General features: G+C 32.7%; 1 long non-coding RNA gene across 1 annotated transcript; it reads right to left on the bottom strand.

Moving 5' to 3' along the window:
- Positions 1-6,098: 6,098 nt before the first annotated feature.
- LOC128194348 (uncharacterized) lies at positions 6,099-10,599 on the bottom strand. The gene is made up of 3 exons (XR_008245773.1): positions 10,404-10,599; positions 9,823-9,947; positions 6,099-6,325 (listed from the first exon to the last, which is right to left on the bottom strand). It is a non-coding gene; the product is annotated as an uncharacterized LOC128194348 (long non-coding RNA).
- Between the last annotated feature and the right edge of the window lie 427 nt (positions 10,600-11,026).

The following is an 11,026-nucleotide window of genomic DNA, read 5'->3' as shown; positions in this document are numbered from 1 at the left end:
GAAGCACCCTCTGCAAAGGTTTGATGTGATCCCGCCATTTGAATGACTATCAAAGCAAGCTCTGATACCAATTGTCAGAGCGGCTGCAGCGGAATGGTTAGCGTAGAATAACAAACCAAGAGGGGGGGTGAATTGGTTCTTACTAAAATCGTGTGCCTTAAAAATTTCTACTCAATTAAACTTACTTAGCAAATAATAAAGACAATAAAATAGAGTAAGGTTGAGAGAAATTTGCACAGTTGATTTTATCCTGGTTCGGATCTTACCAATCCTACGTCCAGTCGCTTATCTCAAAAACAAGATAAACACTTCACTAATCACAAAACTATTACAAACTACAATCACACAGATACAATTTGTAAAAGTTTAGAAAACACCTCTCTTGAAGCCACAAGAGATGAAACAACACCTCCTTTGAATCTTCACAAAGGATGAAACACTTCCTCCGAATACTTCACGAAGGATGAATTCCTCTTCCAAACACTTCCTTAGATGCACCAAGGATAAACCAGCTATTCCTCTATCACCGTAGCAGTATTTCACCAACTCTACAGACAGAGTTTCCTTAGCTGAGCAAGAGTACACAATTCTCAAGAGTTTCAGAGTATTTGAACACAAGGAAAGAGTTGTAGTTGAGAGAAAATGAGAGTCTATTTAGAGACTCATCCAAAGGCTCCTCCATTTTCGCTTTTAGACTTTCTGACAGTGTTAATCGATTAGCTACAGTGGTTAATCGATTAACAACCCAACGGATACTTCAACGTCTCTAAAAACGGCTAGTTTTTCAAACGTTCACCTTTGTTAATCGATTAACAGCCCTTGTTAATCGATTAACGCTAATCGATTAACACCCTCTGTTAATCGATTAGCACTGCACTGCTTGGCTTCTTCATGGCGCACTGGAACAATCGATTAACAGCCCTTGTTAATCGATTAACGCTAATCGATTAGCACCTCTTGTTAATCGATTAGCACTGCACAAAATTTTGCTTATGGCTTATTTTTACATCACTTTTGAATGCATACATAAAACTACTAATTTTCCTATGTTCATACAATTATTACAAAAGATTACAAGTCTTCAAAGATCATTCTTCATGAGTCTTGTTTGTTCTTGACTTTGAATTGGACATCATCAAAACTTCATCTTCATCAATTTGCTAACATAAGTGAGCGTTCGGCTTTTCGGAATAAGTGAGCGTTCGGTTTTTGTATAAGTGAGCGTTCGGTTAAGGGGTATAAGTGAGCGTTCGGTTTTAGTATAAGCGAGCGTTCGGTTAAGTTTTGATTTTAGCAACGTTCGGTTAGCTGTTGATTTATGTCGTTCGATCAAGCCTCTTTTATTGACGTTCGACAAAGTGACTTAGTGGTTCGACTAAATATCAGAACGTTCGTTCTTAATTTGAGATTCTTGGGCGTTTGGTTTTAAGCGTTCGGTTTGAATCTTGGACATTCGACCTTGGTTTAATTGTGAATGTGGGCATTCGTTAATCCACGGGAAGTACTCGTCAGAGGTAACGTACGACTAGACTTGATCTCGAGCGTTCGTCCTTTGGGGCTCGGTTTTATAATATTTGGTGTCATAGGCAGCGTTCGGTCGTTGATGATGATGGATCCCAGAACGTTCGTTCAAACAGCATCAGAGTTGGAAATAACGTTTGGCAATAATGCATGTATCCGTGGGAGTATTTTGAAACAATTATTGAGAATTGTTGGTTATTTCCTTGATCCAATATTGGTTTATTTATACATATTATTGAGAATATGTATGAATTCGTGATTGAGCACGTTTATTCTGTTGGAGGTGGTACATATCCTGTGTTATTTACTTGTAACTTCGTCTGTCTTTTGAGCATTTTTGCTAGTCTCATGCGTGAGACTGAGATTCGAGTGTCACCTTCTTCTGCGCGAGGAGGTGAATGTCTCGCCCAATGACTTCGGCTTGTGTTGAGTATAGTGCATCGTTACGCGTAGTATCGATGTTTTTACTCGTTAGTCCTTGAGGAGTCGGAGAGATAGGTCTGAAGTCGCGATGGAAGACGGCTCGGGTCGCCTGTTATTGAGAGCAGGTTATGACGACGAATTACAAGTAAACGACATCAGTTTATGAAAGACTAGTCTGCATCGTCATGTGGGTCGATTTACCATGGGAATTGTTATAGTTTGTATATAATGGATCTACGATGTGATACTTCTGGTTATTCATCTTGCATGTTGTGGCTGTGGTTTCCAACCGTGATGATCGTATTGGTACGGGAGAGATGGTAGTGCAGATAAAACTGGATTTGGAATAATTCTTCGAGAGAGACGGGAAGTAAAACTTGTTGGGTCTATAGGTAGTAGCGTGCGTTATTATTTAGTGACGTCCGGTCTTGGTATTATTTACTTTCGGGTAGTAGGCGTTATTAGGTAACGGTTGATCTTGATGTTAATTGTTCTCAGGTAGTTAGTGTCCGATCGTATTTTGGTACCCTGTGGTTTAGTTTGATTACGTTCAGTCTGTACTGAGGTGTTCAGTAGAGTACTCTAGGCGTTTAACCCTGGCTCAGGCGTTCTTTATTCTAGTGTTCTGTCTTGTAGCGATGGTTCTTAGAGAATGATCTTTTTTGGTGATGTTACTCTAAGGTTGAAATCATTTATGGGAAGTGACCGGCCTTGATATTCGTTGAGGTAGTAGTCGATTAATAAATAGTGATTAGTCGTGGTGATGCATGATTCAGGCAGTGATCATTCATAAGTAGTGCTCGGTTTGGATGACACTTGTCTCAGATAAGGATTGTTAACGGTTAGTGGTCGTACGTAGGGAACATCCGATCTCGATGAGGTTACCCTCAAATAGTGTTAAATCCAGTAAAGTGATCAATTAAGTGTTCGTCCGAATGGTACTTAATCTGTGGTGCGCTAGGTTTGATCTTTGAGCGATCGTTTGATTAGTGTTCGAAATAATGGTAATTGTTCTAGTAGAGTGCGCTGTCTAAGTGTGAAGTCTATGTGTTTGATCTTACTTAGCATTCGGTCTCTTGGTGTGCGACCTAATGGTATCCAGTCCAATAACGTTTGATGTCTAGTGTCGAGCTTAAGTGATCAATCTTAACGTTCGTGAAATCAGTATTCGATCTGGCGTTCAGTTTCTAGCGTTCGGCCTAGTGTTTGATCTCAGTGTTCATTGTGAGTGTGTTCGGTCATTATGGTTTTTTCTGAGTTTAGCGTTCGACTCAATTGTGCATGATCACCTAGCGTTCGTTTAAATGGGTTTCAGCCTAATAGTATTCATTAGATAGGGTTCGGCAGATAGCGTCCGTCCAAATAATATTCGGTTAGAAGGTTTGGGGAATAGCTTTGTCCAGTAGCTAATCATTGTATCATCCGTATGAGTGTCTAGTAGGATTTTGGTATGTTGGTGTATGGGAATGTCTAACCTAAATATTACATGATGATTTTATCAAAACAATTATGCATATTTTTATAAATGATATATTGCATGTTAGCTCACCCTTACTTATTTTGTGCATGTACTGGAAAATCATGTTTTTGCGATGATCGTATAACGTTTTGTTATACGGGAGCAGATGAAGAGATGTCGCGTGGTCTGGCGCAAGTGCAGGAAGAGATGGAAGAGTGTATTAGAAGGTTTTAATGTTTTCTTTACTGTTCTGTCTGAGCTGTAAACTTTTGTATAGATTTGAGCTTGAGGTTCGGGGTGTTACCGTAATTGTATTATTGTAATATTTCAAGTCTTGAATTTTAAAAAGGGCAAATTTTTTTTGGGGTGTTACAGGGGGAACTTTTGGATAGACAACAACACAACGCAGCTCTACTACAAAGTAAAGGTTGTGCATTTTGAATAATTAATTTAATTAATTTGATTTCAATAAAAAAAAATAGGTGGGTTGCAAGTTCAACCCGGGTGAACCGGGTCAAAATTGGCTCGCATCAAAATTTTCACATTTTTTTCCAACCCAATCTGGATCAAATCCGTGGTGAGCCAAATTAACTTACGGGTCTCAACCCATTTTAACGACACTATTTACTACTTCTAATGGTGTAGGTTGTCAATTTCATCTTTTAAAATACTGAAATGATGTTCAATAATATTTGAATAATTTAATATTTAATTCATTTGTTTGTCAAATTATATGAGTTAATATTTTGAATTTTAACTTATATTTTGATAGTATTGTTTGCTAAAATCGATAAACATTACGATGAAATAATAAATATATAAAATAAATTAAAAAAATAAAATATTTTTAGTGGTTTAACACATTAACTCATTAATTAATGATTAATCGAACCGAGTTACCAAAAGTTTAGACTCACAAAAAAGAAAATTTATTTTTAATTCATTTCGCAGTTAATAATATGTGTGAGCTAAGTTGACTATATATATTTATATATATTTACGAAATTAAAATTTTTTCCGCATCTACAAATTACTTATGAAATTATTTTTATCTTTGTTATTACATAATCTGAATTAAATATTTATATGTCAAAAAAATTAAATAATTAATGACGCGTATTAGTATTTTTGTAATATAATATCAACATATGTCACTTTTTAAAATTTGTAACGTAAATTTGGCATTTAACTTATAATGAATATTGGAAACTAAAAATAATTAATTACTTAAAATATGTTACGTGGTTTGAAACCAAAATTTAAATATTTTACAATGACTACTAAACAAATTATTTTCAAATTTTATAAATATATAATAAAAATAAAAAATGTACTAATATTATAGAAACATATATGAAAAAAATATACAGAAATATATTAGTTTGTATGACATAATATAAAGTTTATTCTTTTCAGAAAAGTTCTTCTTCTTAGTTGTTTAGCTATTATAATAATAATAATAATAATAATAATAATAATAATAATAATAATAATAAAAATTATTATTATTATTATTATTATTATTATTATTATTATTATTATTATTATTATTATTATTATTATTTACAACCATTGGGTGTTTAATTTATTGGCCCAATATGGTAAAGTTAAAATATATGTTTATATAATAAATTAATAAGAAGTAAAAAATTATAGGTGATAAAATTTGTTTATTTTCAGAAGTAACTAAAGAGAAACTTAATTGATTTTAAGAGAAAGAAAAGACTTTCGAGGACCAAAATCTTACATAGTCAAAACTAAAAGGATAACAAAATACAAATAAAATCAATTTAAAAATTTTCTCCTTAAGCTAACTAATTATTCGAGCTTTTATTAATTAAACGCCTCTCTAAATATAAAACAAATTATTTTATATTTGCAATTTTTAAAAATCTAAAATATGATTTTAATGATTTCTCCCAAAATAAATACATTTTTTAATTGTATCTGTTGTCCAAATGTCTAACTAGAAATGTCTATCTTTCCTACGGGAAAGTAAATTGAATCAGTTATTTAGGTTTTACGAGAATAAACTTGGAAGTGATAAAATATTTTTTAGCAACTAGTTAGTAATGCAATAATATATATATATATATATATATATATATATATATATATATATATATATATATATATATATATATATATATATATATATTGTGAATCGAGATAAAAATGGATGAAAAAAAAATTGGTTCATCAATTTCTCAAAAAGTTGTTAATTAAAAGAGCTAATTACACTACAAAAATCTGTATTTTTACCGGGGGTTTTTAAAAATATTACCGGCGGTTTTAACCCCCGCAAATCATATTTCCCGCGGTTGGAAAAACCGGTAGGAAAACGTCCATCGCGAAGTAAGTACCGGCGGTTCTGAAAAAACCGCCAGTATTAGCGGGGGTTCTCAGAAACCGCCGGAATTTCCAGGGGTTTTGTAGAAATCGCCGGAATTTCCAGGGGTTTTGTAGAAACCGCCAGAATTTTCAGGGGTTTTGTAGAAACCGCCGGGAATAGCGGGGCTACTCAAAAACCGCCGAAACTAGCCAATGTTATCTCAAAACCGCCCCTACTTTTGATGGTTTAGTTTACCGGGGTTTTAAAACTGTCGGGAATTTGTATAGTTCATTTTTTTTTATTGTAATAAAATTAGATTATAATAAAAATGGTTTTATTGACAAAACAAACAATAAATTAATATAAACTAAAATTTAGTAATATTGTATAAAATAAACTACATTGTTCAACCTAATATCATTCATACAACTAATTGTTCATACATAAAAATTAAAAAGAAAGAGGTTCATTACATATGTTCAATATAGATGTTCAATACTAAAAGTATGACTCATAAAAGTATTCAGTAACAATATCTAATTTTTTTCTTCATTACATCCATTGTTTGGCCCACTCCCTTGATCAGATACCTACAATATAACATAATAGTTAGTCGATAATATATTTAATAAAAAAATCATACAAATAAATTTAACAATTATTACCGATTTGTTTGCTTTTGATAATTTGGTTCTTTTAACATGTTTGCTTTACTGATTTTAGTTCGTAGATTTTGTTCTTTTACTTTACTGATTCTAGTTTGCTGTTTACATTCTGGTACTTGATTTTACTACTGTTTTAATGTTTCAATGGTTTCTAATCAATTGGATCCTGTTCTCAAGTTCATTTCCAGTTTTTACAGTTTAGTTAGTTAATTCTATTAGTTTAGGTTTCATGCTTGGTTAGAATTAGGAATTTTAATTCTGCATTTTATATTGTTAAAATTCTTCATTCCAGTAGTTAATTAGGATGAATTTACATATGGTTGCATGTGAATTTTACCATTCAACTCAGTTCTACATAAAAAATCAGATTATGCATTTGTTGTCATTAGTGTTGTCACCCTAATACAGTGGTTTTGCTGCCATATATGGTTTTCAGACGTGTAAATGAATTTATCACGAAATGTTGTTTAAGGTGCAGATGCATGCAGAAAAAAAAAACACAGGAGACAAGAAGAATCACCTTCCCAGCCATACAATTAACATGTGATTCCAATACTGCTCCCCTTACTCCTTAATAAACTCCTTAAGAACCCTTTTCCCTTCTCTACTCCTAATACAAGCCACCAACCCAACAGAAGCACCAGAACTTATATGTTGTAATGTTTTCATTATGCTAAGAAATCAATTTCCAAGGTAGAAGAAACATCACTGTTGATTGCCCCCTCTGTCTCCTAATATCACTAAATCCACTATCACCACAACACCTCATGGTTTCCATTATTCACTCACTTAATCATAAACTATATCAATTTGAAAGAACCTTGCCCTTATGTCCCCTAATAGCAACATCTTAATGCTAGCCTCACTTATTTAAATGCATAATTGCCTGCATAATAAAATTGGTGTGTCTATGATTAAGTACCAATGAAATACAAACTGATGCCGTTTTAATAATTTTTTTCTTTACTCCTTTCTTGTATATGATGAAGTCATGAATTTGCTTCTGCATCATATACAGTATTGCAAAATAAAATAGTTACTAATTAATTGCACAAGCAAAGAAAAATTTATTTAACACATTTACTGTAAGGAGTTTAGGGTTAAAAAAATAGACAATAGTTCTCTTACTAGTTAGGGAAATTCTAATATCATTCTGACCAACTTCACCGTTTATTTTGATCATATATAGAACACTCTAAACTTTTACAACTATATTACCCATATAGTATTTTCTTAACACAGTTTTACATTATTAATTTTTTCAACTTAATTTTAATATAAAAATGAATAATCTTAGATATATTCCAATTTAAAATAATTATTAAATCTAGTATCTAAGTGTATATATATATATATATATATATATATATATATATATATATATATATATATATATATATATATATATATATATATATATATATATATATCAGTTCATATATAACTCAATAATAGTGTGGATGACTTTTATACTGGGATATCATTCTGATTGAATTCTTTTTCTCTATATGCTCGCTTCATTAGTTGTAACATCATGCATGGACTTATTTCGTTTTTCTCATGATTAATCTTGGTTGTACAGAAATATTTATTTTTTGTCAGCGGTTATTAACAATGGATTTTCTGTTTCTCAGCATGAACTCACTCTAGAAAGTTCAGATTTCACTAGATCAGCTGCTGAGTCTGCACAAAAAAGAATAACAAAGATGTTTGATGCTTTGATATTTAGTTTGGGCGAGCTTGGTGTTTGGTTGGCTTTGAAGGTTCATGCCTATTTCCTGCAGAAACTTTCCTGTCTCTCATGTCTCTTTAAGGTTTCATAAATGCTAACTGTTGTTTTTTCTTGTTTTTGTGGTAGGCTGCTGATTCTTTATCTTCTAGTGAATTTGACTCGTTTTCATGGGGACACTGGGGATAAAGTTGCTAAAAACTTTATTTTGGCCTGTATAGACACACTAAAAAGTTACTTGCAATGTGGTAATGATTCTACAGCCACTGAGAGAAATGGTGAAATCTTAAATATAAATCTTTTGCTTGCATTTCTAGCATTAGTTAATTTTCACACAATGTTCTTTTCTTACTCAGATACTAAGTGGTCTATTGGTGACAATATTAAATTCGACTTGGAGATGGGGTTGTTGACCTCCAAAGTTTGCTATCTTATAGACTCTATACTTGATTACAGGTTATACTTATATTCATGGATATGTTCCTTTCTTATTGTTTCCATCGTGGTTTTGAAATCATTTAATGTGTTGCCATTATTATGGACGTGCCCCTGGACTCTCCTTCTCCTTATTAGACTGTTTAAGTTTCTTATGAGATGAGAAGGTGTCTTAGAAAATATAATGTATTCTACAAATTATAGCAACATCTTAATGCTAGCCTAGATTCCAGGCTAATGAAGGAAGTTTTTGGCTATAACTCAGCATTGTTTGTGCTAGCCACCATTATTTAAATCCACCCCTCACTTATACTTTGAAGAAAGACATAAAGTGCAAAACTAATTCAAATAGAAAGCAGCTTCAATTATACAGATGACCATCTAGAGATAAGTTATACTATTGAATTGTGGTTGAGAAGATGGGATTATACACAGTAGGAAAATCTCTTTAAAATCAGTTTTTCACCGAGACCGAATGTGTTTTGAAATTCAAATTTGAGAGCCACTCATGCTCAGCCTTAAATCAATGTTGAGTTCACTTTGTTAACATATTCTAGAGTCAATTGCAATACTGTTTTGCTCCTTTAATCTTGCTTTCACAAAATTAGTAGTTTAGTTGTGGTTAGTTTTCTACAATTTTACTGGTTTGAGTATGAATATTCCAAAAATTGTTCTATCCTTTTAGTTCTGTCACATCAGTGAGCCTAACAAAAATTTAATTTTCCTACTTAAGGCCCTGTTATGGTCAGAATTGGCTAATTGTTTATCAAATTAGAAGTCACTTTCAAAACCACAAATCTATGTGCATTTTCTTTCTCCTTGAACCATTTAGTTGTTGATTACTGAATCTGTTTTGCGTCTTGACCTATTTTGATCTGTAGTAAAAGCTAAAAGTCATTATATTTGATTCAATTAAGTTTTTCATGATTATATGACAAAGAAAAAAGCATTACAGACGTAGCATAGTTTAAGGCTAATTTAACATGAATATTATCGAAATCAATTCAACATGTTTAAGGCTAATTTAAAGCACATCCAGCATTTCAAAATTAACTGCTGAAATATACTATTACACACGTAGCATTAGTTCTAGGAAGCAAGATACAACAACATTCAAAAGTGAGATTGGGAAGAGGAACAAGAACAAAAGTGAGAGAATAGTTACAAAAATATTATTGTACTTGTGAGAAAGTAAGCAGTGGGGTAGGTGAGGGTTCCACCTAGGCAGAAAAGAAAGTGGAAAGGAACATAGAGATACCTTGACAACATCGTCAAACTCGTCAGAAGGAGAGATTGGTGGACTGTCCGTTCCAGTTAAAGAAGCACCACCGCTCAAAGGTTCACTACTGTGAGACAGTCTCCCTGACGTTAATGGAGACACTCCTGTGTCACACATTACGGTCATGTTCAAACCAAAACAGGGTGTTATAAAGAAAAACAAAAAACAAAACAAAACAAAGCAAAATGAGAAAATCCCTTAGAACCAAAACAAATTAATTGGGTTTTCTTAAAATTTCTGAAGTGTAACAAGATCCGTGAAGAAAATCTTCCTCTGCTTCCAACAGTGCAGACATGGTTCCAAAAGGCTTCCTTGTTGTCTGTGTTGGAACAGAGCTCAAGAGATTCATCATTCTCACCCCTTGCCTTGCCTCGCCTCTCGCCTCCTCATACTTCACACCCTTCTCATACATTAATATAGAAAACACAAGACTAATCATAAACCTAAAACGTGCTTTTCTACCGTTTCAATTCCGAAAGTAATCATAAGTTCAAACGCAGAGTGAAAATGAACAGAAAGAAAAACGAATCAATGAATGAACTGAAAATAAAGTAACCTACGCAGCTGCGAGGAATTCCGAGAGCGAACATAACGTCTCGACGCCTCGACGACGAACACAACGCAAGGGAAGACCAACAAGAAGATGGTGTGGGGCTTGGAGGAAAATGATTATGGTGAACTTTTTGGAGGAAAATGTACTAAGGCAGAAATGAATTGAGAGAGAGAATTAGGGTATAGGGAAAATTAGGAGCAGAAATGTGTCATGAAGTATTTTAGGAAAAGGGAGTCAGGTAGATATTTTTGGAAAATTATTTAAAAAATAAAAAAACAATTTAGGGGCGGTTTTTATTATAAACCGCCGAAAATTTCCTGGGTTTTCAAAACCGCCGGAAAATAACCCTTCTAAAATTCAATATTTTTGTAGTGTTAATTAAGGAAGATATTAAAAGAATTAAATTAAGGACTTTTGAATCTTGGTAGGGTAAGAATAAAGTATAGTTCGATGAAATTATAAAAGATTAGTAGATATTTTGTCTACTTATAAAATGATAAAAAATTGTTTGACAAAATAATAGAGGACGTTTTAATATGAGAGTTTTTCATTTTAAAAGTTATAATTATAAAATTTAAATATAATGATTTTGTGTGGAAAAAAGACATTGAACACCAACAATTTTCTAAC

The sequence above is a fragment of the Vigna angularis genome, chromosome 10 (genome assembly GCF_016808095.1).
Source record: "Vigna angularis cultivar LongXiaoDou No.4 chromosome 10, ASM1680809v1, whole genome shotgun sequence".
In the NCBI taxonomy this organism is placed as follows: Eukaryota; Viridiplantae; Streptophyta; class Magnoliopsida; order Fabales; family Fabaceae; genus Vigna; species Vigna angularis.
The sequence above is the reverse complement of the archived record's forward strand: the minus strand, read 5'-3'. Positions and strand labels throughout refer to the sequence as shown.